Raw genomic sequence first — 20,469 nt, 5'->3', positions numbered from 1 at the left:
ATGAGGGAAAACCTAACTGACAATGTCAACCATTGTCACTTAAGATTACTGATGACTTAGATTTCTTTCAATAGTATATAAACACTCTCTCTCTCTCTCTCTTTTTTTTTTTTTTTTTTTAAATTTTACTTTAAGTTCCAGGATACATATGCAGAACGTGCAGGTTTGTTACATGGGTATATGTGTGCCATGGTGGTTTGCTGCACCTATTGACCTGTCCTCTAAGTTCCCTCCTCTTGTCCCCCACCCCACAACAGGCCCTGGTGTGTGATGTTCCCCTCCCTGTGTCCATGTGTTCTCATTGTTCAGCTCCTACTTATGAGTGAGGACATGTGTTTGGTTTTCTGTTTCTGTGTTAGTTTGCTGAGGATGATGCCTTCTAGCTTCATTCACACCTCTGCAAAGGACATGCTCTCATTTCTTTTAATGGCTGCATAGTGTTTCATGGTGTATATGTGCCATATTTTCTTTATCCAGTGTATCGTTGATGGGCATTTGTGTTGGCTCCATGACTTTGCTATTATAAATAAGGCTGCAATAAACATATGTGTGTATGTGTCTTTACAGTAGAATGATTTATATTCCTTTGTGTATATACACAGTAATGGGATTGGTGGGTCAAATGGTATTTCAGATTCTAGATCATTGAGAAATTGCCATACTCTTTTCCACAATGGTTGAACTAATTTGTATTGCCACCAACAGTGTAAAAGTATTCCTGTTTCTCCACAGCCTCACCAGCATCTATTGTTACTTGACCATTTAATAATCACCATTCTGACTGGCATGAGATGGTATCTCATTGTGGTTTTGATTTACATTTCTCTAATGATCAGTGATGTTGAACTTTTTTTCATATGTTTGTTGGCTGTGTAAATGTCTTCTTTTGAGAAATGTCTGTTCATATTCTTTGCCCACTTTTTGATGGGGTTGTTTGTTTTTTCTTGTAAATTTGTTTAAGTTCCTTGTAGATTCTGAATACTAGACCTTTGTCAGATGGGTAGTAGATTGCAAAAATTTTCTCCCATACTGTAGGTTGTAGGTTGCCTGTTCACTCCGATGATAGGTTTTTTTTTTTTTTTTTTTTTTCTGTGCCAAAGCTCTTTAGTTTAATTAGATTTCATTTGTCAGTTTTGGCTTTTGTTACAATTGCTTTTGGCATTTTTGTCGTGAAGTCTTTGCCCATGCCTATGTCCTGAATGATATTGCCTAGGTTTTCTTGTAGGGTTTTTATGGTTTTGTGTTTTACATTTAAGTCTTTAATCCATCTTGAGTTAATTTTTGTATAAGGTGTAAGGAAGGGGTCCAGTGGTCCAGTTTCAATTTTCTGCATATGGCTAGCCAGTTTTCTCAGCACCGTTTATTGAATAGGAGATCCTTTCCCCATTGGTTGTTTTTGTCAGGTTTGTCAAAGATCAGATGGCTATAGATATGTGGTGTTATTTCTGAGGTCTTGATTCTGTTCCATTGGTCTATATATTTGTTTTGGTACCAGTACCATGGTGTTTTGATTACTGTAGTCTTGTAGTGTAGTTTGAAGTCAGGTAGCGTGATGCCTCCCTCAGTAAAACACTCCTTAGCAAATGTAAAAGAACTGAAATCATAACAGTCTCTCGGACCACAGTGCAATCAAATTAGAATTCAGGATTAATAAACTCACTCAAAACCACACAATTACATGAAAATTGAACAATCTGCTCCTGAATGACTCCTGGCAAATAATGAAATTAAGGCAGAAATCAAGAAGTTTTTTTAAACCAATGAGAACAAGGAGGTTGCGTACCAGAATCTCTGGGACACAGCTAAAACAGTGTTAAGAGGGAAATTTATAGCATTAAATCCCTACATCAGAAAACTAGAAAGATATCAAATTGACACCCTAAAATCACAATTAAAAGAGCTAGAGAGGCAAGAGCAAACTAATCCAAAAGCTAGCAGAAGACAAGAAATAACTAAGATCAGAGCAGAACTGAAGGAGATAGAGACATGAAAAATCCTCCAAAAAATCGATGAATCCAGGAATTGTTTCTTTGAAAAAATTAACAAAATAGACAGACCACTAGCTAGAATAATAAATAAAAAGGAGAAAAAATCAAATAGACACAATAAAAAATGATGAAGGGGATATCACCACTGACCCCACAGAAATACAAACTTCCATCAGAGAATACTATAAACACCTCTAGGGAAATAAATTAGAAAATCTAGAAGAATTGGATAAAGTCCTGGACACATACACCCTCTTAAGACTAAACCAGGAAGAAGTCAAATCCTTGAATAGACCAATAACAAGTCGTGAAATTGAGACCGTAATTAATAGCCTACCAACCAAAGAAAGCCCAGGACCAGATGGATTCACAGCCGAATTCTACCAGAGGTACAAAGAGGAGCTGGTACCATTCCTTGTGAAACTATTCCAAACAATTGAAAAGAAGGGACTCCTCCCTAACTCATTTTTATGAAGCCAGCATCATCCTTATACCAAAACCAGAAGAGACACAACAAGAAAAGAAGACTTCAGACCAATATCCTTGATGAATATCGATTAGAAAATCCTCAATAAAATACTGGCAAACAGAACCCAGCAGCACATCCCAAAACTTATCCACTGTGATCAAGTCTGTTTCATCCCTGGGATGCAAGGCTGGTTCAACATGTGCAAATCAATAAACGTAATCCATCACACAAACAGAACCAAAGACAAAAACCACATGATCATCTCAATAGATGCAGAAAAGGTCTTTGATAAAATTCAACATCCCTTCATGTTAAAAACTCAATAAACTAGGTATTGGTGGAACATATCTCCAAATAATAAGAGCTATTTATGACAGACCCACAGCCAATATCATATTGAATGGGCAAAAGTTGGAAATATTCCCTTTGGAAACCGGCAGAAGACAGGGATGCCCTCTCTCACTACTCCTATTCAACATAGTATTGGAAGTTCTGGCCAGGGCAATCAGGCAAGGGAGAGAAATAAAGGGTATTCAAATAGGAAGCGAGGAAGTCAAATAGTCTCTGTTTGCAGACGACATGATTTTATATTTAGAAAACCCCATCATCTCAGCCCAAATACTCCTTAAACTGATAAGCAACTTCAACAAAGTCTTAGGATACAAAATCAATGTGCAAAAATCACAACCATCCTTTACATCAACAGTAGACAAGCAGGGAGCCAAATCATGAATGAACTCCCATTTACAATTGCTACAAAGAGAATAAAATACCTAGGAATACAGCTAACGAGAGATGTGAAGGACCTCTTCAAGGAGAACTAGTAACCACTGCTCAAGGAAATAAGAGAGGACACAAACAAATGGAAAAACATTCCATCCTCATGGATAGGAATAATTAATATTGTGAAAATGGCCATACTGCCCAAAGTAATTTGTAGATTGAATGCTATTCCCACCAAACTACCATTGATATTCTTCACAGAATTAGGGGGAAAAAAAAAAACTACTTTAAATTTCATATGGAATCAAAGAAGACCCTGTATAGCCAAGTTGATCCTACACAAAAAGAACAAAGCTGGAGGCATCATGCTACCTGACTATAAATACTCTTTAGAATTTTAAGAATGAGGTTAATGAAGTAATAAAAATAGTATTAGAGTCATTGCTGGCTTAGAGACTAGAGTGTTTTTAGGTAGCTAGTCACTTCAGGATGTGTGTGTGTGATCCACTTGAATTTTAGAAAGGTAGAACAAGTTTTTCCAGTGAAATCCACCCACATCCCACCCCAACACTCTCCTACCTACGTCCACCGTGAGGTAGGAGAACTATGTGAACTTTGTTAGCAGACACAACCTGACAACTGTCACTTCATCTCTTATCTGTTTAATTCCCAAATACAGTACAATGAAGCTAATTTATTCCCATGCCACGCTTCAAAACCTTAAATTCTAAAATGTATGTTCCAGATAAGGGAAAAGAGACTTTCCATTACTTTGTTATGCATAGTCTTATGTTACCAAAGGTTATAATTAGGTCTAAGGGTCTTTCTGAAAGACTGTTTGTTTAACAGAGATGTCTTAACTCATTTAACTGGGAATAAAAGGAACAAAAGAAAGCCATTATGCAAATGTCAGCAAATGAAGGAGATACAAAGTTTCTTGGGTTTAAAAACCAATTAAAAATTAATATCGAGCCTCTCCTTGCATACCATTAATATTGTAGCCTCCAAAATGTGGGGACAATTGGAAAATGTATGAGATATTATAAGGAATAAAAAAAGGTTAGAACACACCATGATGTTTGGGCCATAATCTCTATGAAGATATGGTTACAATTGATCAGGCTGATAGTGCAAATTAGCCATGAGTGTCCACTGCACTTAGAAAAACACCCTGCTCTATTGAATAGATATAAATAAAAATATATTGAATATCTATGGATTGTCTCTCCTTCCTTTAAACCTAGTGATATAAGTTTTCCAAAGTGTTAAAAATTTTACTTCACTTTATGATGTGAAAATAAATGGAGTAACCTCTGTGATGTTAGACATTTAGAGTCACAGATGGACTCTTAAATGTGCTTAAATGGAGACTGTACTTTACCCTTCACAGAGTTTAGTATTGTCACATCAAAATCTTTGTTGAATTTCATTGGTCATCAATCATTAATACCCCCACAAGCAGATTGGATTCTATGCTTAGGTACATTAGGTATATATGTCTGTTTATGTATCTATCTTTATCTATACATCTTATACACACATACATGCATACACACACATGCACACACATACATATTCATGTATATAGCATTATATTAGTATATAATATATCTTATACATAAATAACTATTAATATTTTTAAAATAATGTGTTTTCCAACTTGTAAAATCAACACATGGGATATATATGTAATGTAATTTATATCACATATAATATACATAATGGACACATATGCTATATAATATTTTACAGTTATATAAGATAGTCACAAATTCTGGATGACAGAGCTAGGTTGGGTACTAAATCTTTATTTTGGAAATTTTACTTGAAAATAATCCTGTTAGTCTCTGGGCTCTGTTTCACCTTCTGTCTCTGGTTGGTATTAACGGGCTCAGCAATGCTATTTCACCCTTATCACTCCTAGTTGTAGAGGTGGTCTTTGAGCTCATGTCAATGATGGGTTGAGCGCTTCTGTTTTCAACTTCTTAATATTTTCTTTTGCTCACACGTTTATGCTTTTATTTCCTATATTTTCATCATGACTTGCCATTTCCTGTTTTTTACCTTGTAGGTGTAGCTAACCTAGAGGGTTTTGTTTTCCTAATGAATGATCTTCACTGACTGTTTTCTGCTTCTCCTCTTCACCCCATTGGTGAAGGAGAGCTTCCCTCCTGGGGGTTCTGGGCATTCATGGCTGGCCAGAGGACACCCAGCACCAGAGAGATGAGATTGGCAGCAGGTTATTAGTGACATACAGCTAAAGCCACAGGGAAAAGGATACCAGAGGTCATGGGAGGAAACTTTGTAAGGCCAAGAGGATTGGGTACCCCTGTCACCTGCCCCATTCCCATGAGAGGATGTGATTGGCTTGTAGGCGGGCAGGGAAGTGAGACCTTTTAGGTTGAGGCCCAGGTAGAGTGGAGCTTGTCTGGGGGACAAGGGGACTAGCTGTCTGGAGTCTGTCCTGCAGGTGAGGAACATATCTGGTGAGAGTAGGGGAACCCTTAGTTAGGCCCTTGGGGCCCAGTGAGGTTCAAAGATGTCAAAGAATCACTGAAAGTTTTAGGGTATACAATATACTAACCTGGTTATTCCATTTAAACATTGAATTTCATAGTTTATGACTCTAATTTGTCTCATAAAATCTGGCACACTCTGCTTTGCCTTGCAGTCATTTGCTGGCAATTTTGCTCACGTTAACCTAGCCTCTCAGTTAGACTGTACAACTAGAAGACAGTTTATCTCTTTTAATGACGTCTCCACGTTTAAAAAATTTATATTTCACATACATTTAATATATGTGCATGCATATTGTTTTAGTTTCCTAGGGCTCATGTAAGAAATTATCATAAGTGGGTGACTTAAATGTATTCTCTGAGAGTTCTGGAGGCCTAAAATTTGAAATCAAGGTGTCAGTGGGGCCAAGCTCCCTCATAAGACCTTGGAAGGAAAATGCTTCTTTACCTCTTTTAGCTTCGGGTGGTTGCTGGCAATTCTTGGCATTTCGGGCCTTCTGGTAGACTAACTCTAATTCCTGGCTCTGTCTTCACATGGTTGTCTTTCTTCTCATATGTCTCTGCATCTTTCTCCTAATAAGGACACCAGTCATTGGATTTAGGGCCTACTTTAATCCAATGTGACCTCATTTTGACTTGATTACATCTGCATAGATCTTATTTCCAAATAAGGTCTCATGCACAGGTATCGGGGATAAGACTTCATGATATCTTTTTGTGGGACAAGATTCCACCTACAATACATATGATTAGAAAATATATGTCTGTTGTCTGCATAGACACACTCCAGAAAAACTCCTGTAAATGATTTGTCCAAAATTAAACATAAAGTCTCAGGTAGGAGTAGAAAAAGAGCTAAGACCCTAGGACTCCCAGCCAAGGACTTCTTGTTAATGGCTGGAAATGAATAATCAGTGTGCCTTGGCACATAATTTGCTTCTCAAACATAATAAAATCTACTCAATGCCTATGAAGCTCTTTGTGAGGTTAAAGGACTATCTCAATGTCAGCCAATTCTTTAGATAAAGTTGCTGTAATTAACATTATCTATAAGAACACAGAAGAGAGACAGAAATATCTGTGTTGGCTTTAGTTTGTGGTTTTTGCCTCTAGCAAAAGAAAATATAACATAGGAGGCTAGAACAAATGGTCATTTCCCTTTTGTGACTGAACAAATCACAGAATGGGATTTGAATCTTTCTTGGCATATTCTACTCCCTTTCTGCCAGTTTGTAGTTAATCACAATTGGCAGAACCAGCAGACCTCCTGTGGGTGAAATTTTTGTGTTGTTTCCTTACGCCAGTGATTTCATATTTTTTTCCAAGGTCAAAGAAACAACCCACATTAATGACTCACCTTCTTCATTACAGAGAGAGTCTATGACTACAAGATGCTTGTAGCAATGTGGGAAGAGCTACTCTGACAGGTTGCTGTACCAAACAAAGTTAAATGCAAAAAGAAGGGCTAAAGAGCAATTTACTACAGTCTCAGCAGTTGTAGGAAGTATCACATTTACCAACACACTATTCTTAAAATTTTTCTCCTCCTCAATGATTGCTTATTTGAGATATAACAGAAATATTGTACCAAGAGAATACATACTGCATGTCTCAGTTGACCCAATTTTGCTACTGAGAAAGAATTACAGATACATCTATTATATAGTTATTAGCATTGGTCAAGGATTAGTATGAAACCCAATATCACAAATTAAAAATAGTTGCTAAGTGTTTTTGGTTCTTGCTGCATTTCTTCAAACTGAAGAAGGATATTCCAGATCAATGCTCATTCATAAATATACAGAATTGTTTGGGGTTCAGCACTTGTATTAGTCGATTCTCATCTTGCTGATAAAGACATACCTGAGACTGGATAATTTATAAAGGAAAAAGATTTAATTGACTCACAGTTCAGCATGGGTGGGTAAGCCTCAGGAAACAATCATCGTGGAAGGGGAAACAAACACATCCTTCTTCATATGGCAGCAGGAAGGATAAGTGCCAAGCAGAAGGGGGAAAAGCCCTTATAAAACCGTCAGATCTCATGAGAACTCACTCACTATCATGAGAACAGCATGAGGGTAATCACCCCCAGGATTAAATGACCTCCCACAGGATTTCTCCCATAACATGGGGATTGTGGGAACTACACTTTAAGATAAGATTTGGGTGGGAACACAGCCAAACTATATCAACACTACTATTTAGTAACTTAGCCAATAATAGTGTTGGGTGTGTTTGATTGGCCCCATGAATGTGGGGCTGTGGTAGAATGTTGGAAAAGCAGCAGATCAAGGAGAGTTTCCTTGTATGAATGGCCTCCTGCTTATCCTATTGGCTTTGGTCAATTTGGCACATGTAATACATGCTATAGAAAGTTTGACTCGCTGATCCCTCCTGTTTTTTTCACTGGTGTCATTACCCAGAAGGGAATCACGTATATTGGGAATCCCATACTGGGAAGAGGCAGAGACTTGTACTTTTGGCATCTTGAGTAAACGTACAGAAAAAGCTGGGCTGCCTGACTTTTTTACTATAGTATAGTATAGTAATGGAGATTATGGTAGTATTGTATAAGGTTTCATTGCCTTGGTTCTGAAGACACTCTCATGGAGTTGAATCTCTTTTTAGCAGCGTGCTAGCTCTGTGACCCTGGGCAAGTCTCTTCAGCACTCCATGTCTAGATATCTTAAATGGGAATAATAAAGGTTGCCAGATTTAGCCAATGAAAAACAGAACACTCAGTTAAATTTGAATTTCAGATAAACAATGGTCTTTTAAGAAGTAAAAGTATATCCCATGCAACATTTGGGATATATTATACTAAAAAAAATCACAGTTTATCTGAATTCAAATTTAACAAGTCATCCTGTATGTAATCTGGCGACCCTAAGATAATAGGTGTGTCTACATTCTCAAGTTCTTAATACGTTAAATGTGTTGAAATGAGGAAAGCATTTAACATGATGCCTAGCACTTAATATGTGCCAGTTATTATTATTTCTAATTGTAACACCATTTAATATTAGACATTGTGTTGGCATTTTAAAATCATATTATTAAACTTAACAATAATTCTCCTGGTTTAGGGTTAACAATGCCAATTTACAATAGGTAAACATGGATTAGAAAGTTTGAAATTTATACAGCTAGCCTCTGTCTGAGTTCAGGAGCTACAACCATTCTAGTATACCGCATTGGCTTGCTTTAGATTTTAGCCAAGAAGACTGAACTTCACAAAAGTGTGTAGAGTCTGACAGCTAATTGGAATATATTTAATAGTAAACTATTTTGTATAGTAAAACTCTAAAGCTTTTCTGCTCGTTACCCTTTCTCTGAATGATTATATATAGCAGCAGGACTTAAGAGAGAGAGTTCTACACAGAAAATGCAACCAACACTTCAAAAAACACCTACAGTGGTCTCTGTCCCTCCTATGAATTCAACAGATGAAGAAAAGAAGATCAGTGATATATAGTATACTTGCAGCATTTAAAGTTTGCATCATTCAATGCCCTCTTTGCTGACAGAGAAATATTCATTGGCTATTTTGTGAACCAAAATAGATGGTCATGTAATTTCAGATTTGGACGCATATTTGGGAAATGTTTATAAGCTGTACAGGGAGCCAGTGGAGCTTGGGCAAAAGGGCTGCCAGGGATTCCTGATAAGAGTCTTCTGCTCATGTTCCCTGCAGAGTGGTGGTGGGGGGCGTTGGCAAAGGAGCTGCTAGAAACAGGGCTTGGTACTGACTGGACACTGAAGCTATTTGGTTGCTTTAATAAAAGGGATTTCAAATTTAATTCACTTACTGTGAGATAACTAAGTGCTCATTTCTGGAAATAGTTCTACTGCAGTCAGCAAAAAGATGCCATTACCAGCAACCTTTCCTGTAGGGGGCTTGAATCATTTGGAGGCAAATTCATTTTCATTCCTGAGATGATGAATATGAAGACTAATGTCAGGGTGAAGGAAGGTTTCGTGCATGCTGCCTGAATCCTACTTCTCCTGAGCATAAGGGTGTGGCCATATATTGGATTTGGAAATAAAGAGGGCATTGTTGGATAGTTACCAAACTTCTCAGGGCTGGCCACTGTATTCCTCAAGGAGACGGAGGGTGTGTGCCACGTCTGACGCTGTGCACATCATCGTATCGGTGCATTATGCTGATTTATGCGCAGGTGTCACTTTAATTCAACAGATCAATTTTCACATTTGTTTGTATAATGACACTCAATACTGGAGTCCCAACTCTGTCTCTCACCATTCATTAATTGGGTGACTGACTTTTCTTCAGCTTCTTTTTCCAGCCAGATTTTAAGCTTTTTTTTTTTTTTTTTTTTTTTGTATAAGTACTGATTCATACATTTTATGGATGCTCACAGCACCTGCTGTAGTATAAGGCACAAAGTAGTTTCCAAGAAAATTCGGATTCATTAATAGGAATAGGCATCCCTGATTCAATCCTGTATGGATCTTTCTTTGCCTGAAATCTCACAGAAAGTTATTTCTGATGTGACTGTCTGAGTATTTCCATGGATTGAGTATGGCTGGTAGAAGGTAAACCATCTATAAAATATGACAATGGACTTTGGTGAACATTTTCTTTCTGTTTGTAATATAATGTTAATATTGCCATCCTTCTCTCTCCTAATCCCATTCACTTCTCATATTTATGGGGTAAAGAGCAATAGTACAACAGGGATACATATATACTAGTTGCCTACATATTTAGAAATAATAAATCAAGCTACAACATAGTTAAATATTTGACAGATATTTACAGCAAGAAATTGTTTCAGACTTGTACTGCTACTACTTGAGACCGTCACTATGACAGTTACTACTGTTACTACTTGAGACTGTCATCATGAGACTGAACAAAGGGACAAGCATAGAAATAACAAAATCAAAAGAAATTGTTGTGAGGAAAGGGCCAGGGGAAGACGAATAGAGAAGAAATGAGAGAAGAAGGAGAGAAGAAGAGAAGAAGAAGAGAAGAAGAAGAAAAGAAGAAAAGGACTCCCTGCTTCTAATGAGCAAAGGCAGCCTCTGAGCTTCTACAGCTCTTCCTATTTATTGGGTAACAAGAGCAAGGAGGAGGAGGTAATGATTGGTCAGCTGCCTAATTGATCACATTATTGTTAACAGGCTTCAGATGTGCCTAATCACAAGAAACACTTGTGTCTGGGTCATGACTGCCCTCAGAACTCCTTCTGGGTGGCAGACGCAGTTTGTCAGTTTGCCAACATTCTGCATTTATGAGAAACAGTTTGCTGTTTACTCTTATAGTCTCCAGTGGTATACTGAGTTGATCACGACCCTCATTCTTTCAGCCTGCACAAGAAATTATTTTTAATGTAAAGATATTTTTATGACTAAAAGTTAACAAAACATTAAAGATGATTCATTTTAATTATTATTATATATGTTTGGGTGTTCTATTGATGGATTGATTTTTCAGTTTGTCTCTTGTAGAAGCAGAAGCTGAGACAGATCTACAAAGGCAAGAGGTTTGTTGTAGAGTAGTAGTTATAAAATATAACAGAGAATGGAGCAGAACTGAACAGCTAAAGCCTTCAGAAAGCAATGCAAATCTAATATATGTGAAAAGAGAAAAGAGCAAGCAGAATTGGGTAGGAGAGCCTCAGATGATGAAGTAGTTTTGACAAAGTCTCAGCTAACCCAAAAGAATAACCCTAGAACCATGACCTTCTATTGGAGGGTCCTGCATTGGAGTGAAATGGTCCCAGGATACATGCTATGCTCAGTCATTGGCTGGTTACTACTTGGAAAGAACTTGAAACTAAGGTTAACTTTGAAGGCTCTGAAAATGGTGGTTGTCAGCTAACTCCTTTCCTATAGCAGAATGCCATAGTTTATTCAAGGGGTATCCTAGCTATGTCCCTCCATGGTTGACAGTGTAGACCTTATCTGCACAGATCCAATTTTCCATTCAGAAATGGAATGGAAGCAGTGCTCCAGAATTTCAGTGGGAAGAACCTTTTACAGGAAATTAATGGGATGAACTAGAACTCCTCTCCCCCAACTATAGTTGATCTTAAGTCTCCAAGTGGTACTCATTGCATCTCTCCTCACTATACATTCCCCTTGCCCTCAGCCACCATCATTGCACATCTTGATGGTTTACCTGAGAATTCCGAGACCCTGGAACGATATGTTTCTAAGGCTAGTGCTGCTGCTCTTGTCCTCATAGCCACAGCTGGTTAATTGAGTATTTGCAGGCAAGCAGGTGGAACACCTCTATTCCACATTTATTTCTTCCTGCCCCACTGTGTGACAGCAGCTTTGTCTCCTTCTGCAGATCAGGGTCAATTGCTCTCTCAAGATGATGACTCTTCTTCTTGCCTACTAGTCCTGGGACACAATAAAAACGAAGTGATGCATGGCTACAGTAGCTTGTTGTTCAGTGTGCTCTTGCTATGTCCCTTGATAAGAGTGCCTCCTGCTCCTTTGGGGACCAGGACCTTTCCATATAGTCCAAAGTTGTGGATATAGGAAAAAATGTTTCCCAGTTTGGGAATAAAAGTAAATGAGGTCACTTCTGCATCCTTTCATTGTTTCTGACCTCATCTAATCACGATATTGGAGACCTAGCACCTGTATGAACAAAATAGCGTAGAAAAACCAGGCAAAAAATTTAAATAGGTACCTTATCAAAGACTATGTACAAATGACAAATAAGAATATTTCTCATCAATTGTCATTAATGAGATGACATCAATTGTCACTAAAGCAACATAAATTAAAACTGCAATAATATAGGAAGGCAGGGCAAGATGGTAGAATAGGAGTCTCCAGTGATTGTTCCCTGCAGAAACATCAATTTCAACAACTATCCACATGCAAAAATATTTTCGCAAGAACTAAAGAAAGCAGGTCAGAGATTACAGTACCTGGTTATAGCACAATAATTTAAAAAGACATTGAAGAGAGTAGGAGTGACAGTTTTATATTACCTCCATCACTCTTTCCCTCACCCTAGGCAGCACAGCATGGAGAGAGATACAGTAGGATTAGAAGAAAGGAGAAAAGCGAGCATGGGAGTTTAATTTGGACCATAGTACTGGGATCACTACAGTAAAACCCAGCACTGAGCAGACATATATGGAACCTGAATCTTGCCTGGTACATGTAGACTGAACCTCCAGACCTGCCATAGCACGAGGTGGAAAACTATAGGCCCTATGAGGTAGACTTGATCTCCAGTCCACATTCCACTGACTAACTACAATGACCTTCGGCTCTGGACTGCCCTTAGTGGCAGACAGTCCTCAATTAGCTTGGGCTTTGGGCACACCCCAGCTCCATGCCAGCCTCAATTGCTACAGGAGTCTAGCATGGCACTGCATCAGCCGCAGCAGTCCTGAGCTTAGAGATTATGCCAGATGGCCGGAATCTCTGAACAGGTTAACTGTTGAAGGGTGTTCCTAGACAAAGCCAATATGCAAAGACTGGAATAAGTGCCAACAACCTCAAGTGTGCAGACATGAAAGCATATCCATAGGAATCAAAAATAATCAGGGAAACATGACATCACCAAATGGAAAAAAGAAAGTGCCAGTGATTGACCCTAATTAAATGCAGATGTATGAACAGCCTGGCAAAGAATTCAAAATTACTATTTTAAGGAGGCTCATCAAACTTCAATAAAATATAGAGAAACAATTAAACAAAACAAGAAAAAATAATAAATGGCTAGAATGAGAAATTTAAGATTGAAGTAATATAAAAAAACAGAAATTCAAGGGCTGATAAATACAATGAATGAAATGAAAAATGCAGTACAGAATATCAACAGAAGAATTAATCAAAAAGAAGAAAGAATCTGTGAACTCAAAGAAAAATACCTTGAAAATATACAGTCAGAGGAGAGAAAAAAAAAGAATGCAAAGAACGAAGAAAGCTTACAGGATTTATGGAACAACATTAAAAGAGGAAATATCTGAGTCAAAGGAGTTTGAGAAGGATAATAGCAACATAAAAGGGTAGAAAACTTATTTAAAGAAATAAGAGCAGAATATTTCCCAAACCTGAAGAAATATATAAATATCCAGATACAGGAAGGTTAACTATTACTTAGTCCAAATCACATTCAGTCCAAATAAGACTACCCCAAGAAATATTATAATCAAACTGTCAAAAATTAAAGACAAAGAGAGGACTCTGAAAGGAGCAAGAAAAAAGAAGCAAATACAATATAAGGGAGTTCCAGTATACATGGCATATTTCTCAGCAGAAACCTTATAGTCAGGAGAGAATGGGATGTCATAGTCAAAGTGCTGAAGGGGAAAAAACTGCCAACCAAGAACATGTTACCCCAAAAAGCTGTCCTTAGGAAAGGAGAGATAACAACTTTCCCAGATACTATTGTAAATAATGCTGCAATAAACTTATGTGTGCATGTGTCTTTAAAGTAGAATGGTTTGTTTTCCTTTGGGTGTGTACCCAGTAATGGAATTGCTGGGTAAAATGGTATTTCTGGTTCTAGATCCTTGAGGAATCACCACACTGTCTTCCATGATGGCTGAACTAATTTATAGTCCCACCAACAGTGTAAAAGCGTTTCTGTTTCTCCACAGCCTCGCCAGCATGTAATGTTTCTTGACTTTTTAATAACTGCCATTCTGACTGGCATGAGATAGTATCTCATTGTGGTTTTGATTTGCATTTCTCTAATGATCAGTGATGATGAGCTTTTTTCATATGTTTGTTGGCTGCATAAATGTCTTCATTTGAGAAGTGTCTGTTCACATCCTTTGCCCACTTTTTGATGGGGTTGTTTGTTTCTTGTAAATTTGTTTAAGTTCCTTGTAGATTCTGGATTTTAGACCTTGTCAGATGGATAAAGAAAATGTGGTACATATACACCATGGAATACTATGCAGCCATTAAAAAAAAGAATGAGATCATGTCCTTTGCAGGGACATAGATGATGCTGGAAGCCATCATCCTCAGCAAACTAAACACAGGGACAGAAAACCAAATACTGCATATTCTCACTCATAAGTGGGAGTTGAACAATGAGAACTCATGGACACAGACAGGGAGGGGAACAACACACACTGAGGCCTTTTGGGGAGTGGGGACCAAGGAGAGGGAGAGCATTAGGACAGATACCTCATGCCTGCAGGGCTTAAATCCTAGATGACAGGTTGATAGGTGCAGCAAACCACCATGGCACATATATACCTATGTAACAAACCTGCACATTCTGCACATGTATCCAGGAACTTAAAGTAAAATTTAAAGAAAAGAAAGAAAAAAGAAAACCAAACACTACATATTTTCGCTTATAAGTTGAAGCTGAACAATGAGAACATATGGACACATGGAGGGGAACTACACACACTCGGGCCTGTTGGTGGGGGGCAGGCAGGAGAAGGGAGCACATCAGGACAAATAGCTAATGCATGCTGGACTTAATACCTAGGTGATGGGTTGATAGGTGCAGCAAACCACCATGGCACACATTTACCTATGTAACAAACCTGCACATCCTGCACATATAACCCAGAATTTAAAATAAAATAAAATAAAACAAAAACAAAAACAAACAAAAAAACTTTCTCAGATACACAAAAGCTGAGTGATTTTATTATCATTGTGACAGTTTTACAAGAAATGCTATATAGGGAGTTCTTCAAACTGAAAGAAGAGAACACTAATGAGTAACACAAAAACATCTGAAAATGTATAACTCCCTGGTAAAAGTAAGTAAACAATCATATTCAGAATACTTAACCCTTTTCCTGTTTAGAAAAAAAGTACAGCTTATTGCCAGCAATCATTTAATTTTACATAAACACACTCTTTGAGGCTGAAGCAAATCTGACTGATTTTCATTGTGAAAATATAATATAAAAACTGTTCTTGGAGTTACTTCTAAACAGAACTAACATCAGAATGTCTGAATCATCAGAATCGTCTGTTTCAGAAAAATCGGATTCATCAGATGAATCTTTGGCCAACAACTGTTCAAGAAGGATGTTAACATCACATGTAGGAATGCTACATTTTCTAGGATTTGATATTTTCAGCAATTGAAAATTACTATATTTTGTAAATGGAAATACCACTACTAAAAACAGAATGCTATAAATAAAATGATGTCTTTTGTTTTCAAAGTCAATATACTAGAGCAATGCAAAAATAATAATAAAAGCTAGATATATCATGGCAAAGTTATATCAGGGTAAACACTGAAGCTGCAAGTGCTGCTGGTGAATATTCTTCAGGCAAATGGGAAAAAGGTTAATACTGCAATGGTGGTATACAAATCACTTACTTCAGTTGAAGATTAAAAGGCAAAATTATTAAAATAGTAATAACTACAATGATGTATTAAGAGATATGAAATATAAACTATGTAAATTGTAACACCAAAAATTCAAAATGTTGGGGGAGTGAAATAAACTTTCATAATCTTTATGGTAACCACAAAGCAAAAACCTATAGTAGACACACTAAAAATAAAAATCAGAGAATTAAAACATACCACTAGAGAAAAATCACTTAATTACAAAGGAAGTTACAAGAGAGAAAGAAAGGAAAAAGAGTTCTACAAAACAACAAGAAAACAAGCAACAAAATTGCCATAGTAAATCTTTACTTATCGATAATTACCTTCAGAGTAAGTGGATTAAATTCTCTAATCAAAAGACATAGAATGGTTGAATGAATAGGTAAACAATACCCAACTATATTCTGCCTAAAAGAGACCCATTTCACCTGTAAGAACACACGTAGACTAAAAGTAAACGGATGAAAAAAGATATTTCATGACACAGAAGCCAGTAGAAAGCAGGAGTAGCTATGTTTATATTAAAGAAAATAGACTTTAAATCAGAAACTGTAAAAAGGGCAGAGGAGGTCATTATATAGTGATAAAGGGGTCAACCTAGCTAGAGGATATGACAATTTTAAATATATATGCACTCGACACTGGAACACCTAAATATGTAAAGCAGATATTAATTGATCTGAAGGGAGATATTGTTTGTGATACAATAATAGTAGTGGACTTCAGTACCCCACTTTTAGTAATGGACAGATCACGCAGACAGAAAATCAATGAAGAAACATCAGACTTAAACTATACTGTAGACGAAATGGCCTTAACTGACATTTACAGAACATTTCATCCAACAGCTACAGAATACACATTCTTCTTAAGTGGATATGGAACATTCTCTAGGCCAGATCATATGTTAACTCATAAATAGGTCTTATCAAATTTAAGAAGATTGAGATCGTGTCATATATCTTTTCTGACTACAAGGTGTAAAACTGGAAATCAATAACAGGAGAAGCTTTGGAGAATTTACAAATATATGGAAGTTAAGTAACATACTCTAGAACAACCCAATGGATCAATGAATAAGTTACAAGTGAAATTAAAAAATATGTTGGGAGAAATAAAAATGAAACGCAACATACTGAAACTTACGGAATGCAGCAAAAGCAGTTCTAAGAGGGAAGTTTATAGCGATAAATGTCTATACTAAAGAAGAACAATTCAACAAAAAACCGTATGCTGCACCTCAAGCAACTAGACAAACAAGAACAAACTAAAGACCAAAATTGGTAGAAGAAAGGAAATAATAAAGATTAGAGCAGAAATAAATAAAATAGAGACTAGAAATATGATAGAAAATATCAACAAAATTAAGAACTTATTTTTTGAAAAAACAAAATGAACAAACCTTTACCTAGACTAAGAAAAACATTCAAGTGAATAAAATCATAAATGACAACCAAGTCATTACAACAGATACCACATAATCCAAAAGATTATAAAAGACTATTGTAAACCAACAAATTTAATAAACTAGAAGAAATGGATAACTTCCTTGACATATACAACTTACCAAGTTGAATTACAAAGACCAGAATATCTTATCTGAACAGACAAATAACAATTAAAGAGATTGAATTAGTAATAATTGTTTTCCCATCAAAAAGAAAAGTCCAGAACCAGATGGCTTTACAGCTTAATTTTACCAAACTTTTAAATAAGTACTAATACAAATTATTCTCAAACTCTTCCCCAAAACTAAAGAGGAATGAATACTTCCTAACTCATTTTGTGAGGCCAAAACTGCATACAACAAAACCCAAAATCTACAGGCCAATATCCTTGATGAACCTAGGTGCAATTATCCTCAACAAAATAATAGCAAACTAAATTTAACAACACTTTGAGAAGATCATTCATCATGATCAAGTAGGATTCATCCCAAGGATGGGAGGATGGCTCAATATAGCCCAAGGATGGGAGGATGGCTCAATATAGGCAAGTCAAAAATTGGATACATCACATTAAGAGAATGAAGGACCAAAACCACATGCTTATTTCAATAGATGAAGAAAAGAATTTGACAAAAGTAAACATTATCTCACATTGAAAACTGTCAACAAATTATGCATATAAAAGATGTATCTTAACATAATAAGGGCAATGTAGGACAAACCCACATATCATATCAGAAAAAAAGGAAAGCATTTTCTCTAAGATCCAGAAAAAGACAAGTATGTTCATTCTTGCCACTTCAATACAATATATTACTGGAAGTCCTAGCCAGAGCAATTACGCCAGAGAAAGAAATAAAAGGCATTCAGATTGGAAAGAAGGTAGTCAAATTGTCCTGGTTTGCATCTGACGTGATCTTATACAGAAAACCCCAACGTCTCTACCAGAAAAAACCTATTCAAAGTAATAAGTAAATTCAGTAAAATTGCAGGATGTGAAAATCAGTAGCATTTTTATAAATAGCAACCTATCTGAAGAAGCAATCATGAAAACAATTTGTTTATGATAGCTACAAAAAAGATAAATACTTGAGAGTAAATTTAATTTAAAAGGCACCAGGCACAGTGGCTTGTGCCTGTAATCCCAGCACTTTGAGAGGCCGAGGTGGGTGGATCACCTGAAGTCAGGAGTTCGAGACCAGCCTGGCCAACATAGCAAAACCCCATGTTTACTAAAAATACAAAAATTAGCCAGGCGTGGTGGTACGTGCCTGTCGTCCTAGCTACTCAGAGGCTGAGACAGGAGAATCGCTTGAACCTGGGAGTCAGAAGTTGCAGTGAGCTGAAATCATACCGCTGCAGTCCAGCCTGGGTGACAAAGCAAAACTCCATCTCAAAAAAAAAAAAAAAAAAAAAAAAAACTCAGGGTAAAAAAGATCTCTACACTAAAAATCTGTGAAACAGTGTTAAAAAAGTTGAAGAAGACATAAATAAACACAAAGTTATCCCGTGTTCAAGGTTTGGAAGAATTAACATTGTTAACATGTCCATCCCACCCAGAGTGATCTGTGGATTCAATACAATCCCTATCACAATACTAATAACTTTCTTCATCGAAATAGAATAAATAGTCCTAAAATTTCAGAGTCCACAAAAGACTCTGAAAAGTCAAAGCAATCTTAAGCAAAAAGAACCAACCTGGAGGCATCACACTGCCTGACTTTACAATATACCATAAAGTGACAATAACCAAAATGGCATGGTCCTGGCATAAATACAGACCCATAGACCAATAGGACAGAGAGTCAGAAATAAATTCGTGCATTTACAGCCAACTGGTTTTCAACAATGGTGCCAGTAACACAAAGTGGGGACAGGATCGTCTCTTCAATAAATGGTATTGGGAAAAACTGGACATCCACATGCAGAAGAATGAAATTAAACCCTATATCTTACCATATACAAAATCAACATGAAATGGAACAAAGACTTAAATGTAAGAGCAGTGACTAAAAAGTCACTGCTACATCTGAGGACATCTAGATGATCTCCGATGTTATCTTCTAGAAGTTTTGTAGTTTTGTGTTTTACAGTTAGGTCTATAATCCATGTTAATTTTTGTGAAAGTATATGGTTTGTGTCTAGATTCTGATTTTGTTTGTTTGTTTGTTTTTGCATGTAGCTATCCAGTAGTTTCAGCACTGTCTGTTAAAATGACTACCTTTTCTGTATTTTATTGCCTTTTCTCCTTTGTCAAAACATTTTTTCTTGAATCCATCACTCTGCTGAAACTGCTCTTTCAAGGTCATCAGTCATCTGACCCATGTTGAAAACTCGAAAGGAAATTATAAGTGCCCATTTTATTTGACCTGTCAGCTGCATTGGACATGCGGTTGAACACTCTGTCATCCTTGAAAACTTTTCTTTACTTAAATTCCACAACAACAGACACTTCTGGCTTACTTTCTATCACACTGACAACTGCTTTATAGTCTCATTTGCTGATCTCTTCTCTTTCCAGAACTCTTAATTTTAGAGTGTCTACAGCTCAGTCCTTTGTCTTTACTCTGATTTATTGATAGTGATTCCTTTGATGTTCTTATCTAGTCTTGCCTGGTTTTTGACAACTTCCAAATTTATATTTGCAGACTTGAGTGCACCACTTAACTCTGGTATAAATTATACCCTTCAGTTCAACTTTTCCCTATGCTATTTAATGAATGTCTTCAACTTAACTAGTCACAAAGTGAACTTCAAAACTTCCCTTAAAACTTGCTATTACCAATTAATGAAAACTTCATCTATCTAGCTGCTCAGGTCAAAATGCTGTGTTTATCTCTGACTCCTCTTTTTATCCCATTCCACAGTTCCAATTTGCCAGAATATGTTTTTGGCTCAAACTTCAAAATATATTTAGAAAACAAAAACACTTCTAGGCCCTACTGCTACAGTCTCTAAGACTTCACCTCTCACTGGATTATTGCAAAACCCTCATATTCCT

The sequence above is a fragment of the Mandrillus leucophaeus genome, unplaced genomic scaffold, assembly GCF_000951045.1.
Source record: "Mandrillus leucophaeus isolate KB7577 unplaced genomic scaffold, Mleu.le_1.0 Scaffold277, whole genome shotgun sequence".
Lineage (NCBI taxonomy): Eukaryota > Metazoa > Chordata > Mammalia > Primates > Cercopithecidae > Mandrillus > Mandrillus leucophaeus.
The sequence above is the reverse complement of the archived record's forward strand: the minus strand, read 5'-3'. Positions refer to the sequence as shown.